Here is a 23,500-nt window from a genome sequence, read left to right on the forward strand (position 1 = left end):
TAGAAATAAAGGCAGAGGAATCATAGAAATTTAGAGTTGGAAGGGACCTTGAGGATCATGTTGTCTAACTCCTCCGTCCTAAAGCAACTGCGTTATCACTGCTAATGGCTGTATGTGCAGTCTCTGCTTCAATACATCCTCTGAATGAGAAATCTGCGTGCCCCCCAGGCAGATAGTTCCACTGTTGAGCAGTTCTTGCTGTCAGGAAGTGTTCCTTAGTGGTTACATGAAATCTGTTTCCTTGCAATTAGTTTGAATCCTGTCCTCTGGAGCAACGGAAAGCAAGTGTGCTCCATCTCTTGCATGCCAGACCTCCGGTTATTCAAGAGACAGTCATCCGGTCCCCTTAACCTTCTCTTCCCCACGCTAAGCATCCTTGGGTCTTTCAGTCATTCCATAAAGGGCAGGAAGCATTGTGCAACATCCTGTTCTCACGGTAGCCGGCCAGATGACCCACAAGAAAGACCTGCACTCTTCCCCACTTGTGATTCCCAGCTACTGGCATTCAGAGACATACCACTTTGTTGTTGTTTAGTCATTTAGTTGTGTCCAACTCTTTGTGGCCCCATGGACCAGAGCACGCCAGGCACTCCTGTCTTCCACTGCCTCCCGCAGTTTGGTCAAACTCATGCTGGCATCTTCAAGAACACTATCCAACTATCTCGTCCTCTGTTGTCCCCTTCTCCTTGGGCCCTCCATCTTTCCCAACATCAGGGTCTTTTCCAGGGAGTCTTCTCTTCTCATGAGGTGGCCAAAGTATTGGAGCCTCAGCTTCAGGATCTGTCCTTCCAGTGAGCACTCAGGGCTGATTTCCTTCAGAATGGATAGGTTTCATCTTCTTGCAGTCCATGGGACTCTCAAGAGTCTCCTCCAGCACCATAATTCAAAAGCATCAATTCTTCGGCGATCCGCCTTCTTTATGGTCCAGCTCTCACTTCCATACATCACTACTGGGAAAACCATAGCTTTTACTATACGGACCTTTGTTAGTTTCTCTGTTTATTTTCAGTTCTGCTGTTTAGAAAGATGAGTGGGACCTGCTCTGTACATTCTGAGCTGGTTTTTGGAAATTCCCTCCCCTTTTCAGCATTTTTAAAAAAGTGATTTATTTATTTGAAGCCTAGGAGTTCCCCGGATCTGATACCTCCCTCATAAGAAAAGGGGTCCTGCTGGATCAGGCCACTGGCCCATTTAGCTCAGCATCCTGCTCTCACAATGGCCAAACAGATGCCTGTGGGAAATTCAAAAGCAGAACCTGAGCACAACAGCACTGTTCCCTCCTGTGGTTTCCAGCAACTGGTATTGGGAGGCATTATTGCCTCTGACCATGGTTGGGGTACCATTAGGTTTGTCTGGAAAAGGACCTTCAATCTGAGAATTGAGATTGCCATTAGTATATTTGCTGATGCCTGGACTGAAAGACTATGTCTCATTTTTGACTGGGACGTTAAGCTGCTTTATGGGGAGCTGCCATGAGCCTAGAGAAGGAAGTGGGCTAGGGCTACAGCTCAGTGTCAGAGCATGATGATGATAATGATAATGATAATGATAATAATAATAATAATAATAATAATAATAATAATAATTTATACCTCGCCCATCTGGCTGGGTTTCCCCAGCCACTCTGGGTGGCTTCCAGCAAAAGATTTAAAATACATTAAAACATAAGTCATGAAAAACTTCCCTAAACAGGGCTGCCTTCAGGTGTCTTCTAAACGTCAGATAGTTGTTTATTTCCTTGACATCTGGTGGGAAGGTGTTCCACAGGGTGGGCGCCACCACCGAGAAGGCCCTCTGCCTGGTTCCCTGTAATCTCACTTCTCTCAGTGAGGGAACCGTCAGAAGGCCCTTGGAGCTGGACCTCAGTGTCCGGCAGAACGATGGGGGTGGAGACGCTCCTTCTGGGCCATTTAGGGCCATTTAGGACCAACACTTTGAATTGTGCTCAGAAACTTACTGGGTTCTGCTTTGTATGCAGAAATTCCCAGATTCAAACCCTGATGTTTCCAGGTAGTGATGGAAATGTATCCACCCTGGAGAGCTGCTGCCAGTCTGTGTAGGCAGTACTGAGCTAGATTGACCTATTATTTGCTTTTATTATCACCTGATGGCAACTCAAACGGTTCCATGAATCTGCTTCACACCTTTGAGCTGTGAGTCATCAAGTGTCGGGTAATATGAAAATATGAGCCGATTTGTCAAACATTGACGATGTTCCGTTCCTTTAAATAGGAAAGGTAAGAACTTTGAGAGTTTCCCACAAAATCTGTGCCTCCCCAGCAGTGATTCATCCAAGCAAAAACCTCCCCCTTCTCCTCCCCCACCAGGTTTCTTTATTGCTTGACCAGTCACCTTCTCATTTAAATCCGATCACCAGGCAAAACGTCGCTCCATCGAAAAGTCCTCGCCGAGTTGAGATGTGGGGGATTTTCTGGTTGGGATAAATATATTATATATGTCTTTCCATGTGAGCAAAGCTTCTTAATGAATCCATGGCAGGAAATGAGTTGCCTTTGCCAAGGCTTCTTGGCACAATCAGAGTCACGTAGTCAAATGAGCCAAATGAGCCGTTCCGGCAAGAGACAGAGAGTAAGCAATTCAATGAAAGCAACACTTAAGCCATGTGCATAGAGTATATCCTAGGTTTTTCCCCTTTTGGGATCAGGCGTCTGGGTGTGTGTGTGTACACTTAAGAAATAATAATCTTCCCTCTATTCTCTCCACCTCCATGCTGTTTTCCCTTCTCTCCCAGGAAATAATTTTACTCTCCAGTCTGGGGAAGGATTCTTACTTCCTCCCCAAATATTTTAAAAGATATGTGGCCTTATCTAACACCCTCTGTCCTTTAGTGCAAAAGCCCTTGTGTTACTGGACAACAAAGGAATCCCAACGCAATAGTTATGTGAGCAGAAGCTTGTTGGGCAAACAGCAATCTTTGCTTCTGTTTCCTCTTGCAGGTTCTTGTTGTGAAACAGCTGGTTATTGTGTAAGCCATTGCACAACTATCTTGAGTAATAGACTTGTGTTTTCCCTTGCATATCAATGTTCTGCCAGTGCAACAAGCGTTGTTGTTGTTTGTTGTTACTGTTATTATTAATTACCCACCTTCACCCTAAGGTCCTAGGGCAGGTTACAATAAAAAACAAGGTTGAAAACAAGGTTAACAACAGAATAAAGCAATTAAACACCACAGAAATAAGGTGTGTCCTAAAATGTGCATCTCCAGTTTCAAAAACCAGGGTAAAGCATTCACCAAAAGCTGTATGCCAGACCAGACACAGCTCTGTGGGAAAGGAGTTCCACAGCGTATGGGCTGCCACAGAGAATGCTGTCTCCTGGGCCACTCCCACAAGCTCCTGAGAGTGATAGAACAACCAGTAGAGGCCCCTCTGCTGATAGCAACACCTGGAAAGGAGGTGGTCTTTCAGGTATTTGGGCCCAAGTCATTTAGCCGTTTAAACACTGACGTGAGGACTTTGAATTGAGCCCAGAAATGAACCGGCAACCAGTTACCAGTTAAAGTGGCTTCAATTTAGCACTTCATTGGATTCGAATCTCTCTCTCTCTCTCTCTCTCTCTCTCTCTGTGTGTGTTGAGTATGGCAGGGCAAGATTCATTGCTGTGGTCAGCAGCCTGCTTTTGAGTATAGGTAAAGGTAAAGGGACCCCTGACCATTAGGTCCAGTCGTGACCGACTCTGGGGTTGCGGCACTCATCTCACTTTACTGGCCAAGGGAGCCGGCGTACAGCTTCCGGGTCATGTGGCCAGCATGACTAAGCCACTTCTGGCGAACCAGAGCAGCGCATGGAAACACCTTTTACCTTCCCACCGGAGTGGTACCTATTTCTCTACTTGCACTTTGATGTGCTTTCGAACTGCTAGGTTGACAGGAGCAGAGACCGAGCAACAGGAGCTCACCCCGTCGCGGGGATTCGAACTGTGACCTTCTGATCGGCAAGTCCTAGGCTCTGTGGTTTAACCCACAGTGCCACCTGTGTCCCGATGCTTTTGAGTATATTCAGGTTCAAATGGCAAAGCAGACAAAATCCAGTGTAATTTAAGCACATGTGTTCCTGCGGAATAATTGCATCTGATCTGAAATATGGCAGAGTGGCAGAGGATGAAAGGCTGTGCCCCTGCTCCAAATGGTTCCAGGTAGCATTTAGTGTTAGGGTGGCATCTTACATATTGCCAAAAAAGAGAACAAGCAAGGGTGTTAATTTGCATAGAATTTGCACATGGTTGTATATATGTATGTATGCCCATTTTGGCATAATTACTATAATTTAAATAGAAAAACAACAACATATGACACCAAAGCAGGGTGGTGGTGGTTGTGACTCAGTGACCCATGTGCCTGCCCAGTCTGTGGCCCAGGTGTTCTTTCTGCTATCCCTACAGTTCTTTTATCTTTAAATTGGACTTAGACCAGACATTCCTTCAGATTGAGGACGCTAAATACAGAACAGTCCTCTATAAAGTAGGACACAGCATTGGCCACCCTATTTAATACATAAATATGCTAATATTATATGGACTTTTGTAATGTAGGGGTTGAGCTCTCACCTGCCATTCCTATTTGCAGTCCCCATACACCACCACTGTTGTTATTAGATGGCAACATAGCCAAGGAAGCTCCTAACAGTTTATGGCCTGAATTTTGTTTTAGTGCTTGGCGTGTAAACTCCCTTTGTGCACAGATTTGAGGGGTCCCCCCCCCCATTGTACTAGGTAGTGTGCAGAGAACCTAGGCATTTGCAAGTTGTGTAGACTTTGTTCTGAATATTCAGAGCAATCAGCAGTGATCCTGTGTACCATTCTCCTCACAGCATTTACTGGCCATCTGAAAAGAGCTATTTCAGTTGGTTGTAGTCAGCTTAGAAGCTGGTGTAAAGAAAGACAGTTGTATTACTTTTGCTTTTAGGGGGGAAATTGCAAAACTAATTTGTGAAAAGTAAGTTAATGTTGAAACAAAGCAGAGCAAAAGAAAACAAAAGAAATCCCTAAGCCCTCTACTCCATAATGTATATTTATACAGGATCTTTATTTGAGATCTGGCTCTTTATACTTCACTCCCAGGGATGTGGTGGACTGTAAGCAAGCAAGCCTGGGAGCTGGGCCTTTTCCCTTGCAGTGCTACAGCTCTGAAACACAAGGGTGTATTGAATGTAGCACAAAGATAGTCACCTAGCCATATACTTATTCGACTGGGGAAGTGTTTTGCTCCAGAGGAGTGTTGTGCAAGAGAATGCATAAGCAGGTAGCTGGTAACTTTGTTGCACAGTAGATTGCACAATCTGTTTCCTTTGTCACACAACATGGCAACTAGTGGTGGGCTGGGCTGGGCTGGAAAGTCTTGAATTCAAATCTTTCATCAGTCACAAATTAAGCTAGCTCACATTATCATAGCTAATAAAAAACATTTTCACTCCATGTTTCCATTACAAATGGGCTAAAAGTGGCTTTACAACTGGCATGCCATTCTCCCCAAATCTGTCTTGCAGATACCCCTACCATGGGGATAATGCTAAGTCAGCTACCTTACAGATCCATTGTAAGGATTACTGAGAGGCTGTCTGTGAAGTGCTTTGAACACTATCAGGGATGGAGTCCCAACATCTTGAGTATCTTTATCTCTCTCTTATTTTTAAAAACTTCATGGCTGAATAGATATGATCAGTTTTAATTTTCTTTTTTAAACCGGGTGAAAGTTGCATGATAGAAACATGTGGTACACACAGGCTCTTTACTCCATTGACATCCCTAGTCAAAGAAGGATGAGTGTGTGAACATCAGACAAAAAATAGTGGTTTGTGTATGTGTGTGTGTACACTGCATGTGTGGGGAGCCACTACCTCTCCAGATGTTGATAGACTGCAACTTCTATCATCTCTTACCATTGAGCTGGAGTCGAACAACATCTGGAAGGTACTAGGTCCCTTTCCCCTGGTGTACACTGTGGTCAGTTATGGCTCTGTCATATCATCCTAGCCTACTTCACAGGGCTGTTGTGAGGATAAAATGGGTTGGGGCTGGAAGAACCATGCATGCTACCCTTTACTGCTTCTAGGAATGGTGAGATATCAATACAAAATATAAATGCTAAACTCTCTGACCTGGTTAACCATGGTTTAGTGTTATGATGAGCTGCAGCAAACCTTGATCTTCTCCCTTCAACCTGCCTGTGAGGAGGAGATTGAAAGCTTCCTCTTTCATTTTAGATTAACCACAGTTTAGCATTACATCCAAACCCTAAACCGTGATAAATGGTGGTTGTGATTTGTTGAGAAACAACCCAGCATCTCAAACTATGGTTTGTAGTCTGCTTGTTTCTCTGCAACCATAGTTAACGTTAGCCACAGTTTGTCAGGTTTGGATGACTCTGCAACCCCTGTGAGCAAATATGACTCCTGTTAATGTCCATCTTCAGCCTTAGTTTATATTTTATCCATTTATTAAATTTGTATACTGCTCTTCATATGAAGATCTCAAGGCGGTTCACAGCATAAAAATGCAAGATAAAAACAGAAAACCTGAACTTGCTGAAACTTCCTCTCTTTCCATCAGGGTCCAGTTCATCTGGCTTTCATATCACTCCCATCTTCTTCTTCTTTTGTTTTCAAGTGGGAATGAGGGGTGTGTGTGTGTATACAGTTACATGGGGGATTGTTTAAAAGAGATTTGCCCCCATCCATCCCACATGACCAGCCTCAGCTGCAGCTCCCTTCTTCTTAATCTGGAGATAAGTGCGATTATCCAGGGAAGGGCTGTTCTGAGCTTTTGTAACTGTGACAGGGGAGCTTTCGAGCTGCACTTTGCCGGCAGAGCGGAGCTTAAAGCCGGGGAATGAGATTCCAAGCATGGCTTTGCATCTCGTTGCCTGCCGGGAACATGAGCGCAGGGCAAAGATGGGAGTGGGGATGGGAGCTTTATTTGGACTTTGCTTATGAGGTGGAAAAAAGGAAGCAGGCGGGAAAGGCTGGGGGGACGGGGGACGATGACAACAACAACACACACACACAGACCCGCTTGCCTAGCTTTGCAATGAAGAGACACACAGATGGTGTGCCCAGCCATCAGCATTCCTTTGGGACTGGGCCCAATGCTGTGTGGAAGTCGTTTTGTTGTGCTTATTTTTCAACGATGCTCTGTTGGGTTCCTGGGTGATTTGCCACTGGGCTGCTTTTTGTTTTTTGCAGTGGTCACACACACACACACACAGAGAGAGAGAGAGAGAGAGAGAGAGATTTCTTCTATATCCCATCCTTCTTCCCAGACAAGGAGTGGCAGTTTAACATCACAGCAAGCCCTTCCTCATAGCAATCTTCACAACTGGTTGGGCATTGGAGCAATCCTTTGTTTTGGCCGGAGGGGAGGTTGTAGTCTCCGCCTGCCCCTCCAAACATTGAGGTATCCTGTTAAAGCAAGGGTCAGCAAACTTTTTCAGCAGGGGGCCGGTCCACTGTCCCTCAGACCTTGTGAGGGGCTGGACTATATTTTTTTTGGGGGGGGGAATGAATGAATTCCTATGCCCCACAAAGAACCCAGAGATGCATTTGAAATAAAAGGACACATTCTACTCATGTAAAAACATGCTGATTCCATGACCTTCCGTGGGCCAGATTTAGAAGGCGATTGGGCCGGATCTGGCCCCCGGGTCTTAGTTTGCCTACCCATGCATTAAAAGGATCCGGGGGGAGTGGCCATGTCCATGTGCCCTGGCGGGGCCAGGGCCGAAGGCACTCCCCCAGACGGCAGTCCCTGCTGGAGTCACCCTATTGGATATAAGTCTTAGGAACCCCCACCTGGATTGACCACACATCACTTCCGGTGGGCAGGCCGGAAGTATTTAGATTTCCCCATGCCCAAGCCAAACCTTTCATCTGCATTCAATAACGTTGTGGCCTGTTTTGACTCACGAGAGCTGGTGCAGCACCATAGTTGAAGGTGTACCCTCAGGCTTTGCCTCACATGCAAGCCAGCTAGCATCTTTAGAATCTTGAAATGCTTGGGACCTGGAGACCCTCAGGAGATGCTTCTCCCCCTACATGCTTCGATCATCACCTGAACCGCAGTGGTTGTTGTTGTTTAGTCGTGTCCGACTCTTCATGACCCCATGGACCAGAGCACGCCAGGCACTCCTGTCTTCCACTGTCTCCCGCAGTTTGGTCAGACTCATGTTTGTAGCTTTGAGAACACTGTCCAACCATCTTGTCCTCTGTTGTCCCCTTCTCCTTGTGCCCTCAATCTTTCCCAACATCAGGGTCTTGAACTGCAGTGGAGGGTGTTCCATTAAGGTGAATGGGGTGCCACTCCACTAACCACAGTCTGCCTTCAGCCAGCCCCACCTGCCTCCCTTCTTACATACGAGTTATGCATTTATTTATCGTTAAATGACTATAATGCCCTTCCTCCCAAAGGAGTCCTGGGCAGCAAACACCAAAATGTAAAAGCAATACAATTAAAAACAAAACAAAACAGTTGTTTAAAAGAATAGGAAACCTCTAAAAAACTTGCCTTCATGTGAGTGGTGCATTCTTAGAATCATAGAGTTGGAAGGGACCACAAGGGTGATCTAGTCCAACCCCCTGCAATGCAGGAATCTATTGCCCAAGGTGAGGCTCGAATCCACAACCCTGGGATTAAGAGTCTCATGCTCTACTGACTGAGCTATCCCAGTATTAAAAGCAAAATGGTATTGAAACTGTTGGTTGCATCCAACTGTGTTTTAGATGGAGTAGACTCATTGAAATTAATGGACGTGACTAATTTAGGAATATGGGAAGCTGCCTTATCGTGGGACAGACTATTGATTCATCTACACTGACTGGCAGCAGCTCTCTAGGGTTTCCACCAGGGGTCTCCTTCAGCCTTACCTAGAGATGCCATGTATTGAACCTGGGACCTTCTGTGTGGTGTAGTGGTTAAGAGCTGTAGACTCGTAATCTGGTGAACCAGGTTCGCTTCCCTGTTCCTCCACATGCAGCTGCTGGGTGACCTTGGGCTAGTCACACTTCTCTGAAGTCTCTCAGCCCCACTCACCTCACAGAGTGTTTGTTGTGGGGGAGGAAGGGAAAGGAGAATGTTAGCCACTTCGAGACTCCTTCAGGTAGTGATAAAGTGGGATATCAAATCCAAACTCCTCTTCTTCTTCTTCTTCTTCTTCTTCTTCTTCTTCTTCTTCTTCTTCTTCACACTGAGCTATGGCCCTTGCATAGGTTCATTAATCTCAGTGCAACTGAGTAATATTTACCCAGGCAGCAACCCCTAACCTGAATGGAAGACTTCACAATTCAGTACTTCATATTTTAGGGTAGAACTAGATGTTGTGACACAGGGTTGCCATTTCCCTCCTCCCCTTTCTTTCCTCTTGTAACATCTCCTACCAATTCAATTCATGACATGATGTCATTGCACGATGCACTTTCACCTGTCAAGGAGAACCCATAATGGGTATTGTGTTATACTGGACATCAACCAGGAAGAGGAGGGTAGGGAAGAGAACTGGAGCAGCAGGAGCAGCTCTCCATCTTCCAGCCTTGGCCACTAGTGCCACAGATTCACTAGCAGTTGCCTAGCATGTTGGCAAGTTCATGATTAAGAACAGGAGTGGGGGGACTTTTTCATCCTTAGGGCCACATGCCCTGATGGGCAACGTTCCAGGGGCCACATGCCAGTCATGGGTGGAGCAACAAATGCACATGTTACCTTCATATAAGTAGATGAGTTTCCTCTCTCTCTCTCTCCTGCAAAGCAGGATCAGTGATGGCAGAGTTTGTCAGGCCAGATAAAGAGGACACAAGGGCCACATTTGCCATTGGCTGCGAAGTTCCCCGGTCCTGATTGGGAACATCCAATATTTCCTTGCAAGTTCATCATTATTAAAGGGCTTTGCATTTGCAAATATAAAAGAAGTTAAGCTGCGGATGGATAGATTTTGTGTGTGTGTGTTTTCCCTTGCTCAGAGGCAGCTCCAAAGGCTAGAGGAGAGAGCCATTCTATGCTAATCAGCACAAAGCAGCCGCTCTCTGAAAGTGGGGAAAGGGGTTGCTTTCTTTAATTCAAAGCGTATGCTGTCAATTTGAGCTTCACCTTGTAATATTCCAAGCTGGAATCTGGCCAGTGGATTTGCATCAAGCAACCGATGGGTGGTGGTGGCAGCGGCGGCAGCTTGCCCTTACCCTGCTTTGAAAAGCTGGCAAGCAACACTTCCAAATAGGTGGGCAACGGATCAGAACTGGCTCTGCTGGCTTCCTCCCTGCTGCTTCCTGGACAGAATCCCCTCCCATGGTGCTCTGAATTGGGCAGCAGGTTGCAGTCTCTTTCTCTTTCTTGATGGATTTCATCTCTGAAGATTTTGCAGAATATTATTATTATTATTATTATTATTATTATTATTATTGGATTCCTGCCTGGTTACACACACACACACACACACACACACACACACACACACACACACTGGCTTGCATGTAAGAAAGAAATGAAACCTAAAAACAAAGTAAGCTGACAAGCACAAAACCAACAGCAATTAAAGACAAGCAACCATTTTAAAGAATCCACAATTAGTCATTTTCAACTCTGGACTTACGGGTCTGTTTTTGTCTTGCCCTCCTTTTTAGTTTAAATGGCTACCGGTTGTATCCAACCTTAGTCTCGCTCACTGAAATTAATTAATAAACACAGTTAACTTAGATCTATTTAAGTGGATCTGCTCTGACGTTAACATGGTTAGAGACAGATCAATATTTATTACCTCACTTCAGCAAGACCCGCTGTGTTTTGGGGCTCCTGTTGAGTGTTGCCCCAGACATCTGCCCCAAAGTCCTGCCCCAAGGGCACCACTGCACACAATAAAATACTGGAAGGCCAGTGGTTTCATGCTCCTTCCCTCTTCTGGTTCAAATTTCTCTTGTTAGCCTTAACCAGCAAACTCATTCATTGCCGAAGTAGTCCATGAGGAAGTTGAGTTTAGTGGGATTGTGTAAGAAAATAAGGATTGTGTAGCTGGGTGAAACCAAGCCCCAGGTTGCCCACTGCTCTGTCTTCCAAGAACAGCCAGCCAAATGCCCCTAAGAAGCTCTCATAGTCTTGGAGATTGCCATTAGCAACCCATGAATGCATCTAGCTATACATGCCTGGGCACTCCTTGGTTACTGTTCCCTTGATGCAGGGCAGATGAATGTGTGAATGGGAGTTTGGAAAGCATTGTTCAAAGGCAACAGAAAAGTTACGCTGGTTGTGCTGTATCTGTGTTGTTCCATTTAGAATATTTGTTTGATGATGCAGTCATTGTGTGATGAGCAAGTTTATGCTTTAATCCAGAAGTGGGGGATGACAAAATACTGCTTCAAAATCCCACAAACCCCCTTGATGTAATCAAAAAACAGTGGGAGGACGGCAGAGGTGATGAGATTAACCCCACCCAATGGACTAGAATATGGTCTAAACCTCCCTTTAAATCCATATCAGCGAAAAGGAAAGAACTCACCCTAAAACTCATTTACAGATGGTACCTAACACCAAGGAAACTAGCACTAATATGCCCAAGAACCTCACCAAAATGCTGGAGAGGATGCACATCCACAGGCACATACCTTCACGTGTGGTGGGAATGCCCCAAAATCCAACTCTTCTGGACAACAATCATACAAGAAATATGCAAAATAACAAAACAAGTATTAGAAGTCACCCCAGAACTGGCCCTACTAAACATCTTCCAAGACAATAATGTCCACTCACATCATAAAGAAGTCATAATCTACCTACTCTCAGCAGCCAGAAACAGCATAGCCAGACACTGGAGAGACCTGTCAGGAGTACGTCTGGACCATTGGTATCAAATAGTATGGGAAACAGTCCTATTAGAAAAACTAACCAATAAACTGAAAATGACACAGGGACAAATAGAAGAAAATGGCTTCCTTTTCATACATAGTCCAACAAGATGATAAAAATCCACCAACAGCATACAAATCAATCTGGCTAACCTGATTAAACACACACACACATACACACACACACACACACACACACACACCACTCACACACAACAACAAAGCTCACTACAGCCATCCAAAGACAACTAATAACACTCTAGGCCACCACCACCCCATCTTCTCTCACCACCAAGGAAACACAATGAGCGAATAATAAGAGAACCCATACAAGTACAAGCTGACACATAATCCCACACGTACACTAAGTAAAAGAATAGAAGCATAACCACCTGACCTCACTCCACTCATCATACCCTCTCTTTCCCCCCTTTCCCCCAACCTAATATTGCGTATAATACTAATGTCTCACAACAAATGAAACTATATTGTAGAAATCACAATTTGAAAAAAAGAGACAACACATGTGTTTTTGTTCAATAAGAAATATCATTCTATATAAATCATAGATAGATAGATAGATAGATAGATAGATAGATAGATAGATAGATATAGATATATAGATATATAGATATATATATATGAATGATGACTATGGACTTCCAGGCTTCTCTGTCCAGCCCTCAGAGCTCTCCTCGGGCCACGCCCCTCTCTGGACTTGTTTCACAATCTCCTCGAGTGCTTTTGCCTGCTTGGAATGTGTCTTTGAACGCCGGCAATGCCTCTTGCTCGACTGTGCGGATGTCAGAGCGGGATCTGTGAGTGTTCATAGAAACCAGCCTATTGTACAATGTACACCCACTTTTGCGTCTGATGCCACCCATCACTAGCACATTGGCCCTGGAAAGTTGCCCACAAGGAAATGTGTCCCTCGGGCTGAAAAGTGTCCCACTTGTTCCCACTTGTTCATCTGGTCTCAGGGCCGGCCCTACCATTAGGTAACTGCCTTGGGCAGAGGATGCTGGAGGGCGGGGAGTCATGGTCAAGTGATGGAAGACAACCTGCTCTGCACCGCTTAAGCTAGTCATGTTCCCTCTGCACTATGATTTCATCCTCGAACCCTACCCACCCCACCTGCTATATGAAGATTACACGTAGTACTGGTCTACCGTACAGGACTGAGAAGTGTTCTGGGCACTAGAGTTGTGCTATGCAATTCCTTTGTGCGTGTTTTTGCTGTGAGTTGCCCAGGATGTGATGGGTTAATATTTGGCCCCTTTCCCACCTTCTTCCCTCCATGCTGCTGCCTCCACCACCATCACTGGACCACCTCCTCCTTCCTCTGTATGCAGCAGGCAAGCCTTCAGCCTGGGTTCCTGCCCTGAGCTGTGTTGCTAGGGAGCCGCCAGCCTAGGCAGAGCTATGCAAGGGAACAGCCTGGCCTGTCAAAGTGTCTGAGATAAACCATAGGCCAGACTCTCTACAGCTGGGCTCAGGCATGCCTCAGCTCTTGTCTGGGGCCTGGGAATGGCCTGGGTCTGTGAGGTTCAAGGGCAAACTTGCTATTCATTAGTTGGGGGTCCTTGACATTCCCACTCTGTCTCTCTCTCTCTCTCTCTGTCTCCTCTTTCTCTTATTGCAGTGTTTGTGTGTTTTCTCTTCCCTCCCCCTCCCCAACTCCTATCCTCCTTTTGATGCATTCCTGGGTGCCACTGCTGAAGCTACTCCCCCCCCTTCTCTGTAACCCCCCCCAATCCTCTCCCATGCATAGCCCTCCCCAGGAGACAAGGGAGGGATGGAGAACAATGGTCCAAGTGAGCCTATTCAGAGGAGGAGGCCCAGACGGACTTGGCTGTCTACCTCCTTTGCCTGCCTGCATCCCTTGAAGTTTGCTCTCCGCGCCCCATATTTGTGGCTTCTCATCTGAACCCCCTTCCTGTTTTCGCGAGTGCATCTGCAGGGGAGAGATTAGGGGGCTCAATTGACTTTGGATTTCAGATCATTGATGTCCTTATTATCTTGATATTTGCAGGAAATTGTAATTTGAGATAAGGAAATGTCAGCTGCGTGTTCTCTCCTCCCCTCCACCCGTTTCCTCTGTCTGCAAAGAACCCCCACCCCACAAAGCACAGGCAAAGTTCTTGCTTAAAGAAAAATGTAAATGATTGCCTTAAGAGGAGCTTCAACTCAGCGCAAGTGAAAGAGCTGGCAAAAACCTTGTGTATGTACACACACACACACACACACACAGAGCTCCAGTAACCACAGGAAAAACATGCTGCGTAGGCAGAACTCTGAAGCTCTCCTACTTTCCCTCTCTGAATGGAATATTTCTTACCTTTTTAGCATCTGAGTCTCCCTGTAATTATCCAAGACAAACAGCATGTGCAATTGGTTTAAAATGATATTTTCCCCCCAGCCCAGGCCCCTGGAGCAGAATGGAGGTGTAATTGTGCTAAGGAGTTAGCAGGGGGAGAATATGGCTTTTTTCCCCTTTTTGGTCACGTTTTGAGTTGGAGGTCTTCAGCCAGGGAAAGGGTATGAAAAGCCTTGATTTGCATAAATAGCATGTGTCTCTACAAAAGAGAGAGAGGGGTGGGAGCAAGAAGAGAAGAAAGAAAGATATCAGGGGCTTGCAAAATTCAATTGAGACTGGAGAGGGAGGGGGGCAGAAAGGAGGGTGGAAAAAATTGACAGTGAAAGGGGTTTTGCTAAGTAATACCCTGGCGAGATTAAATTGTCCAGAAAGTTTCTCCCCGTGTGCTGATGAAATGGTTGATGGGGTGAGGCGAAGGAGGAGGGACAGAATCCCTCCTTTCCAAAGGGCATGAATAGAAAATTTGGCAAAGGGAAGGAATCCGATTAAGCAGAAAAATCTCTGACATTTTATTTATGATGTGTGTGTGTGTGTGTGTGTGTGTGTGTGTGTGTGTGTGTGCACCTTTTGGTCAAAACCTCACACTTCCAGTTTGGTGTGGTGTTACTCTCCAAGTCCCAACAGAACCACCAGCTTTTTCAGTGGCTGTGTAACAATAACAGCCATTTGACGAGCGGGAGCGGAATTTGTTCAGGGCCTCGGAACAGAGGCAATGGGTGAGTTATTGCAGTGATTTACTCCAAAGCAAAAGACACACCTATCCCATCTCAGATAGATTATCCTTGGGCAAAGGTGGAGATTGCACCTATGTTTTGACACTGTTGCAGGGTGATCACACAGCAACGGACTTTCAGTTGGATAATTGTGGTTTCGGCATCTCCCCAGCCCTAGTCAACCATCAAGAAAACACACACCCAGCATTATTATTTTTTGCAAGGGACCTTGGGCTGCCTTTGCAAAAGCAGAAATTAAAAGAGAGCAGGGTCTCCCTATTGAGTCGCTAGTCTCGCCTTTTTTATCCGAGGCGCAAATGTGCAAACTTTGGGATAGCAGATGGCAGAGCCTCTTCTCCCACGGACGGGGTTGGTGCCTGGGTGCCTGTGTGTCTCCTGCCAATTAGTGGCTCCCTCGCTTTGATTTACACAGTAGAGGAACCCCCCACACTCCTTGTTCGCGAGGCAGAGAAGGAGCAGGTGCTCCTCTCATCAATTTGGCATTGGTTCACTCTGCCGACATTGCTTGAACCCTGGGATGGGAACTCCAGAGCAGCTGCTCCTCTGGCAGGCTGCTGCAGAATCAGCTTTACCTGGTTATTGCATCCTGTGCTAAGAGCTGATGTGCCAGTTTTATCATAGAGGCTGCTTCCTTGGGGCAAGTGGGGTGCTGCCCCGTCAACCTCACTTGTGCCCTTAGCCAGCCCCTCACCTTGGCTGCCTTCTTACTTCCACATAGTCCAGGGGGTGGCACTGCCTGTCAGCTTCCTCCACCTTAGTCTCAGTGTTGTTCTTGTAGAACTCAGCAGGAAAGAGGATGGGGGCAAGACTAGAATGCCTGTCATTGGCTCTCTGGCGCCACCTAGTGTTAGCCTCCCTGCCTTCTGCCCTACCATTCTCAACCAGCACCAGCCACCACTAGATTCATGGCTTCTCTCAAGCAATCCTAGGGATTGTAGTGGTGAGCATGCTTGGGAATTCTCCCTTGGTTATCTCTAGCCACCCTCTTAGAAACCATAGTAACCTGGAGGCAGGGGGTCTTAAACCAGTTTGTGTCTGTAGTATGTATAAATTTGCCCTTGCATCGATTTGAGCTCCAAGGCAAAACCAGCACAAATCCCCCCTCCATACAGTAGACCGATATGAGTAGCTTATTTTCAAGGACAGAATACTCAGAGCTCACTCAGAGATCCCATGGCAGCATATGAGGCTTATTTTATCAAAGTACTGGACTGATCTTGTTCACCTTTAAAGATTTATTGTGAAAAAATGTATACAAAAGGCCAAAAGGGGATCTACAGCTGTCATCTGTATGCTATTATCCATATTCTAACAATTTTAGGAATTGGGAGATCAACAGATGACTTAGGGGATATTGTTGTAAACTCATGTTTATATATACATGTTTATTTCACATGCACTTTTGGTTGTCTGCTCATAAATCATTTTTATACAATTTTCATTGGATCTGAGTTCCTGTGACATTGTCTGTCTTCTTTTGCATAATTGGAGACCCTCTCATTTGTTTTGGTTGGATAGGAATCAAACATTCCTTTTTAATCGGGTCTTTGGCTTTTAACTACAGTTTTTGTGTGTGGGTGGGGTATTTTAATGTTGGGGTTTTTTAAATCTATGCATGTGGTTGCTTTTTGCTTAAAATATTGTAAGTTGCTTTGAGGTGCCATAGCTAAAACAACAACTAATAAAGATAACAATAACAATAATAGCAATAATCTACACTGAAAAATCTGCCATGGCCTAGAGTGATCTGGGCAATTTATTGTGTTGATTTGTGGTTTCACCATTTGTGGTTGAACCAAATGAACAACTATTATTTTCTTGTTTTTGTAGATTGTTATGATGGGGAATTTCAAGAACTTGGAAAACGTTGATTTTCTGGTCACGTTTACTACGGATGAAGGCATGCCTGCTTTTCCTGTTTCACATGGACCTGATTTTCAAACCATCTTTCTTCAGGACACCCTACACAGCAAGAACTTTCTTGGGACTCTAGGCTTTGCATTTTCTGGATTGTCTAATGAGACTGGGGAACTGGGCCAGAAAAGCCCATCTCTGGACATGGAAACGGGACAGTGTTGGGTCTCCATCTTTCTAGGGTCTGCCATGCTTTGCTAATTTGGATCACACATGGAAACCAAGAGCAGCTCTGTTACAGCTAGATGCTAAAGGAGGAGGAAAACAACCATGGCAAAGAAGCAAATGTCTGAACTGTGAACTTTCTTATCTGTAGTCATTGATGTCATTAAGAGGGATGTGATATGGCTTGTGACTCAATGGAGATAGACAACTGGGGGACCTGAGCTGATTGTTGGGGGCTGATTTCACCTAGGATCACTTAACCTTTTTGGCACAGGCATCAGAAAATGACCGGGCCAGTAGCTTTTCAAAATTATACCTATTAGAGACATGTATTTTCCACTTTGACTTGTCTACACCATATTGAGTGTGTTCTTGGGTGCAAACTCAGGTGACACATGACGCTATTCAGGCCTGTTAAACATCAGTGTGGCTTCTGAAGTGTGTACTATTTCACCAATGAGTTCTGCCATGGCTCCAGATTTCAAGGGAAGATCATTGATTGGGGAAGCTTGTCTGCTGTTCCTGATCTTAACTCAGGAACCTAGGATTCCCTAGGACTGGGTCTCACACCTGTCTGCAAGAGTGCTGCAGTACTCAATATGAATTGCAGCTTCTGGGTCAAGCACAAGGGAAGCCCCATGTAGAGAGCATTGCAACTAAACCAGTTTTGATGTTTTGGTTGGGTTCCACAACATGACAGCACATGGCAACAACATTACAGGTATGGTCTGAATGGTCTGAAGGTAGAGTCTGGGTCTGGTCTGTGCCTAAATGGGTGGCTTCCTGGGAACAATATAGATTCTGTGATGGAAGAAAAGCAGGCTATAAATGTAAGAAATCTAATAGTATTTTATCACAAATTATGTACAAATTCATTTCGTCTCAAAGTACATTTCCAAACCCATTTTAGCCTAAAATATCTGTTTCTAATGTATGGGTGAGGGGGAGGCAAGCCAAGAACAGTCTCTCAGAATTTGGAGAATCCAAAATTTGAAAGATAATTAAGTTCCAATTCTCCACCTTAAGTCTGGGAAGCGCGGATCAGGTCTGTTAGCTTCAGAACTGACAAAACAAATTCCTCAGGCATCTCTAGTGCAGAACAGTAGGTGGCTGCAGTTTAATTTTAATGCAAAGGACAATGACAGTGTGGTGTAGCTGCTGAAGTGTTGGATTAGGAATGGGAAGACCAGGGTTCAAATCACTGTGTGATTTTGGGCCTTTTCCTCTGAACCTACCTCACAGGGTTGTTGGGAGGACAATAGGAGGGGAAGTATGCATACCATTCAGTGGGTCTTGATTTTGAGTAGGTATAGGGTTGTGTGATAAGTCCCATGTAATTTAATGCCTTCTCTATGTGCTCCATTTGACATCTGAGGTGCTGGCTAGGATTGCAGTGGTTTGCTTTGAAAATAACATGTTCCCCCGTATTATATATTGTATTTTATCAGTGTAAACTGCCACATGCGTAACTGATTAGTTGGGTGGTCATGTGAAAAAGAGAATGGTGCTCCTGTACCTATATTAGTTGATTCCAGCAGGTGTGGGTTCTTGTCATGCTCCTATTAAAGGTGCAAGAGGCCATTCCTCCCGCACTGCTCTTGGCTGCCCTAGGTATAAACACACTGATCTTGTATGGCATAGCAGGTAACAACACAATTTTCTTTTTTAAACGGGGCTTACTTTCAGGTAGGTGGGTACAGGCTGCACTGGAAACAATGGAAGTGTACTTCTGAGTACACTTGTGTAGGATTGCATTGTGAGCTATGAACCAGAAGGGTCCCCAAGTTTATGACCCTTACAGAAGTCACTCCCAGTCTTACCATCTGATCCCTTTTGCAATGTGGGGATAGCATAAGACTTACCTTAGTGCATCCGTTTCCAACCTTGTGCCCTCCCAGCTGTGTTGGACTGCAACTCCCATTAGCCCCAGCCAGGGCAGCTGTTGTCTGGTTGGGAGTGATGAAAGTTGTAGACCATAACAACTGGTTGAAGAAGTCTGACATACGGGATGGTTGGACTACAATTCCCATCACCCCTGACCACGGGTCCTGTTAGCTAGGGATGATGGGAGTTGTAGTCCCAAAACAGCTGGAGGGCCGAGTTTGGGGATGCCTGGATTATAGCAACTGTGAAGCATTTCCAACACTCTATAAATGCTGAAGTATGAAATGCTAGAGTTGCAATCCTGTATCCACTTAGCTGGAGGCAATGTGAGTAGATATGTATAGGACTGTGTCATCATTGGCCAGATCTGTGCTGGGTTGATTTCAAATCTTGTCATTTGGATATGTTTCTCTTTTCCAACATTCTTTTGATGTTTCTGCCATTTAGAGTCTTATTTTGATTTGGTTCCCTATTGGCTATCAATTCTGTGGTTTTATTGCTGCCTTGCCCCTTGTTGCGATGTGTTTTTATATTTCATTGTTGGGGGGTTGTTGTTGTTGTTGTTGTTTACATTGTTTATGACTGCCATTAGCACAAAAACAAAACCCAATACCTGTCTGTAATCCAATTCCTTATTATTATTATTATTGTTTATTAAAGTTCAATCATTGTGACAATAAATCATTTTGATGGTTTCACAAACAATCTCTCTGCGTGTTTTTGCTGTGGCTGAACAACAGGGTAGATGGAATGCAGATGTTCACATTTTTTGATGCCCTTGGTAGCCAGCCATTATATTTGGTTGCCACACAGTTAGGATGGTATTTTAGAGAGGAGTCCCCTTCCCCTTCAGAATAACCAGGCCTCCTGTCCCCCAACAACAAGGCTGGCAAATGCAATTCTTTATAAATATGCATGTAGGATCAAAATAACAATAATCTTAATTTTCACATATATGTTTATGCATGGGCATAGCCAGGGAGGGGGCAGCTACCCCCTATATCAGTACATAAATACATAAAAATACTTAACTGAAAGTAGAAATTGTAGGAATATTTTGACAGATTTTTCTGAGCACTTGGGGGTCAAAAGAAAGTGATTTAAAACAGTTAACAATAACTGTTTTCATTCCAAATCTGCTAGACAGAGCCAGACAGAGAATGATGACAGGTGGGTGTCCTCTTTCCCCCCATAAATCCTGGCTGTGCCCGTGATCTGAAGAGCCCCCTGTAAAATCACTAAGTTCACAGTCTGGAACATAAGAAGAGTCTGCTGGGCCAGGCCAATGGCCCATCTAGTCCAGCATTCTGTTCTCACAGTGGCCAACAAGATGCCTCTGGGAAGCCCACAAACAGGATTCAAGCACAATAACGATTTCCTGTCCTGTGGCTTCCAGCAACTGGCATTCAGAAGCCTTGCCGTCTCCCAATGGTGGAAGCAGAGCATAACCATCACGGCCAGCAGCCATGATCTGAAATTAAGGTAAAGGTAAAGGGACCCCTGACCATTAGGTCCAGTCGTGGCTGACTCTGAGGTTGCGGCGCTCATCTCACTTTATTGGCCGAGGGAGCCAGCGTACAGCTTCCGGGTCATGTGGCCAGCATGACTAAGCCACTTCTGGCGAACCAGAGCAGCACACAGAAACGCCGTTTACCTTCCCACCAGAGCGGTACCTATTTATCTACTTGCACTTTGACGTGCTTTCAAACTGCTAGGTTGGCAGGAGCAGGGACCGAGCAACGGGAGCTCACCCCATTGAGGGGATTCGAACTGCCGACCTTCTGATTGGCAAGTCCTAGACTCTGTGGTTTAACACACAGCGCCACCCACGTCCCTTGATCTGAAATTACCTGCCAGCAAACCTGCCTCTTGTCTGAGTCTTTGGGCAGCAGCAACAGAAGACTCTAGAAAGGGGAGAGGCAGTTTCTCAGTCGTGCTAAGCTTTGGATGTACAGTGGTACCTTGGTTTACATACGCTTCAGGGTACAGACGCTTCACGTTACAGACTCCGCTAACCCAGAAATAGTACTTCGGGTTAAGAACTTTGCTTCAGGATGAGAACAGAAATTGTGCACCGGCGGCACGGCAGCAGCGGAAGGCCCCATTAGGTAAAGTGGTGCTTCAGGATAAGAACAGTTTCAGGTTAAGAACGGACCTCTGGAATGAATTAAGTTCTCAACCCGAGGTACCACTGTATTCAGAATTGGGGTGGGAGATTCTTGGTGTTCCCAGATGACTCGAAAGCCCAGTGCAACATGACACTATTCCCTCCTAGTGACCTCTGCACTTGTGCCAGGGAACTTGACAGCAAAATAAAAAAAAACCCTTGCCACTCTAGGATGGTCACCCGGGCCTGGCAAGCAGGCAGTTGACTGAGAAGAGATTTATGCTCACTGCTGACAGCCTGGCAACTGCATTTGTGGACCCCTGATGTCTGTGTTGTCTCTCTGCGTGTCTGTCTGCATTTTATATGTCAGGGTTAATGTGAGTTGAATGGCGAATGTGCATAAATACTGGCCATTGTCCACGTTCACCACAAGGGATGGAGAATCTGCACATATTAACAGTCTGAATAGGGAGCTGGGTATACACTGTCTGGCCGATATGCAAGTGAGGTTGAGGGATGTGGGGGTCTTAGACCTTGCCTGGGAAAGCTGAATCATGCCCAAGAGGACAATATCGACCATGACCATGTAATCTAGGAAATAACCAGCTCACACTCTCAAGGTGGGCTTAATCCACAGCATCCTTTGGGGTATCTGCACAGCAACCATCCAACAGGGGAAATATCTGGCTTCTTCTGTCTCCTTGTGTACATTTTCCCGTGATAGAATAGAGTGGGAATAGAGCCAGAATTTATGTGTGTTCTCCGATTAACTACAACTCTGTAGGTTTATGTCGTTCAACAGAAAGCTAGAAGCTTTCACCATACAAAACCCACCAAGACAAGGAAAAATCACACACATGCAACCAAGGACTGGCTGCTTGATCGTGACCTGGGTTTAGTGCCATGGAAATTCATGCGATGGATGTATAATGTGATGGTGATCCGGACACCTATGGAACTCAGAACGCTCATCCTCTCGGGGTTCTTCTCTTCCCAATCCATCACAAAACCAGGATGGTGCTGGTGATTCTTTCCCACCCAGAACTCCCCAAATGAACAAAGGAGGTGGGATAAAGAATGACCATATTGTTCTCTGGGAAGCACATGCAGGCAGTTCCCCTGCAAGGCCAAGTTCAAGGCTAGTATTGAGAGGGTGGAGTGTGTGTGCAAGAGAGAGAGAGAGAAGGTGGGAATGGCATGCTAATTTCCACTGCAAAGATGCAAGGCTAGGAAATCTGCATGAGGTGATTATTCACTGCTGCCACCAGGCCCTCCTACAGGCTGGTTTGGTTCCCCTCCCCCCAAATAGCACATTAAAGAGAAACAATGGGGTCTGATTGCCTTCTGCTTAAAGGGGGATGGGTGGAAAGAGGGGGAAGGTTCTCCCTCTGCACACCTCAGAGAGAGAGAGAGGGAGAGAGAAATGACAGCTCAGATGGATGGATTGATAGATAAGACAGATGTATTATTATATAGCAGATCTCTATCAGACAGCATCAAAGAGTGTTGATGGTATATCATATCAGTCTAATATCGGTCATTGTTGCTGTCAGTTACACAGTACTTGTCAGATCTCCAGAATCCCATCACTGGATCTCTAATCTCTGTTTAATTATTATTATTATTTCATAACTCCACAGCATTTTTTGAAGTTCACTTTGCAGTTTGTCTCAAACAGTCGCTCTTGCAAGATAAGTTTGGCCCGACTGGCAAGTAAATTGAGTCCTGTTTGGGGAACGTCATAAAAGCCAGTTGTGGTTTGATCCTAGAGTGGTCATTTCTCTCTCTCCCCCCCCCCCCCGTTTATGAAATTTCATTGTTGCTATCCCTTAGGAATTGGGCATGGGGTGATCTTTGCACAAAACAGACCACGGCCCTGTGTGAATCTTATGAACAGTACCATCATAAAAGAACATTTAAGCCCACTGAAATAAATTGGTTCTTAGGCCCGTTCTGCACTACACATTTAAGGCAATATCATACCACTTTGAAAAGTCATGTCTTACCCCAAAGAATGCTGGGAAACTTTCTACTCTCACCATGCATAAATTTGTACACCTTAATCACTTGTTTGCCTTTTATCTAAAAAGCCCCAAATCTTGTAATTTTTCCTCACAGGGAAGTTGCTACAAACCCTTGATCTATTCACAGGAATTTCAGTCTCTTGTTGTTTTTTTTTAAAAAAATTATTTATTTATTGCATTTATTGCATCTCCAAGGAACTCAAGGTGGCATACACTGTCCCCTTCCTTTAATCCCTGCAGTAATTCTCTGAGGTAGGTAAGGCTAAGAGACAATGAGTGGTCCAAGGTCACCCAGTGAGCTTCATGGCTGGGTGGACTTTTGAACCCTGGTCTCCTAGGACCTAGTCTGCCACTGTAACCACTGCACAACACTGCCCCACACACTCCTTGTTCATTTATATGTTATTTAGTAAGGTGCCATTTTGTGGATATTTAATGAATCCGCTAGCTTCACAGGA

General features: G+C 45.3%; 1 long non-coding RNA gene across 2 annotated transcripts in view; it reads left to right on the plus strand.

The window, feature by feature from the left end:
• Positions 1 to 19,578, plus strand: part of LOC308462728 — a 97,936-nt gene extending 78,358 nt beyond the window's left edge. For both annotated transcript variants that reach the window (XR_013979273.1, XR_013979274.1), the window contains exon 5: positions 16,779 to 19,578. This is a non-coding gene — a long non-coding RNA (uncharacterized lncRNA). The remainder of the gene's footprint in view (positions 1 to 16,778) is intronic.
• The last annotated feature ends 3,922 nt before the right edge of the window (positions 19,579 to 23,500 follow it).

The sequence above is a fragment of the Podarcis pityusensis genome (assembly GCF_964106645.2).
Source record: "Podarcis pityusensis genome assembly, chromosome: 14".
Taxonomy (NCBI): Eukaryota; Metazoa; Chordata; class Lepidosauria; order Squamata; family Lacertidae; genus Podarcis; species Podarcis pityusensis.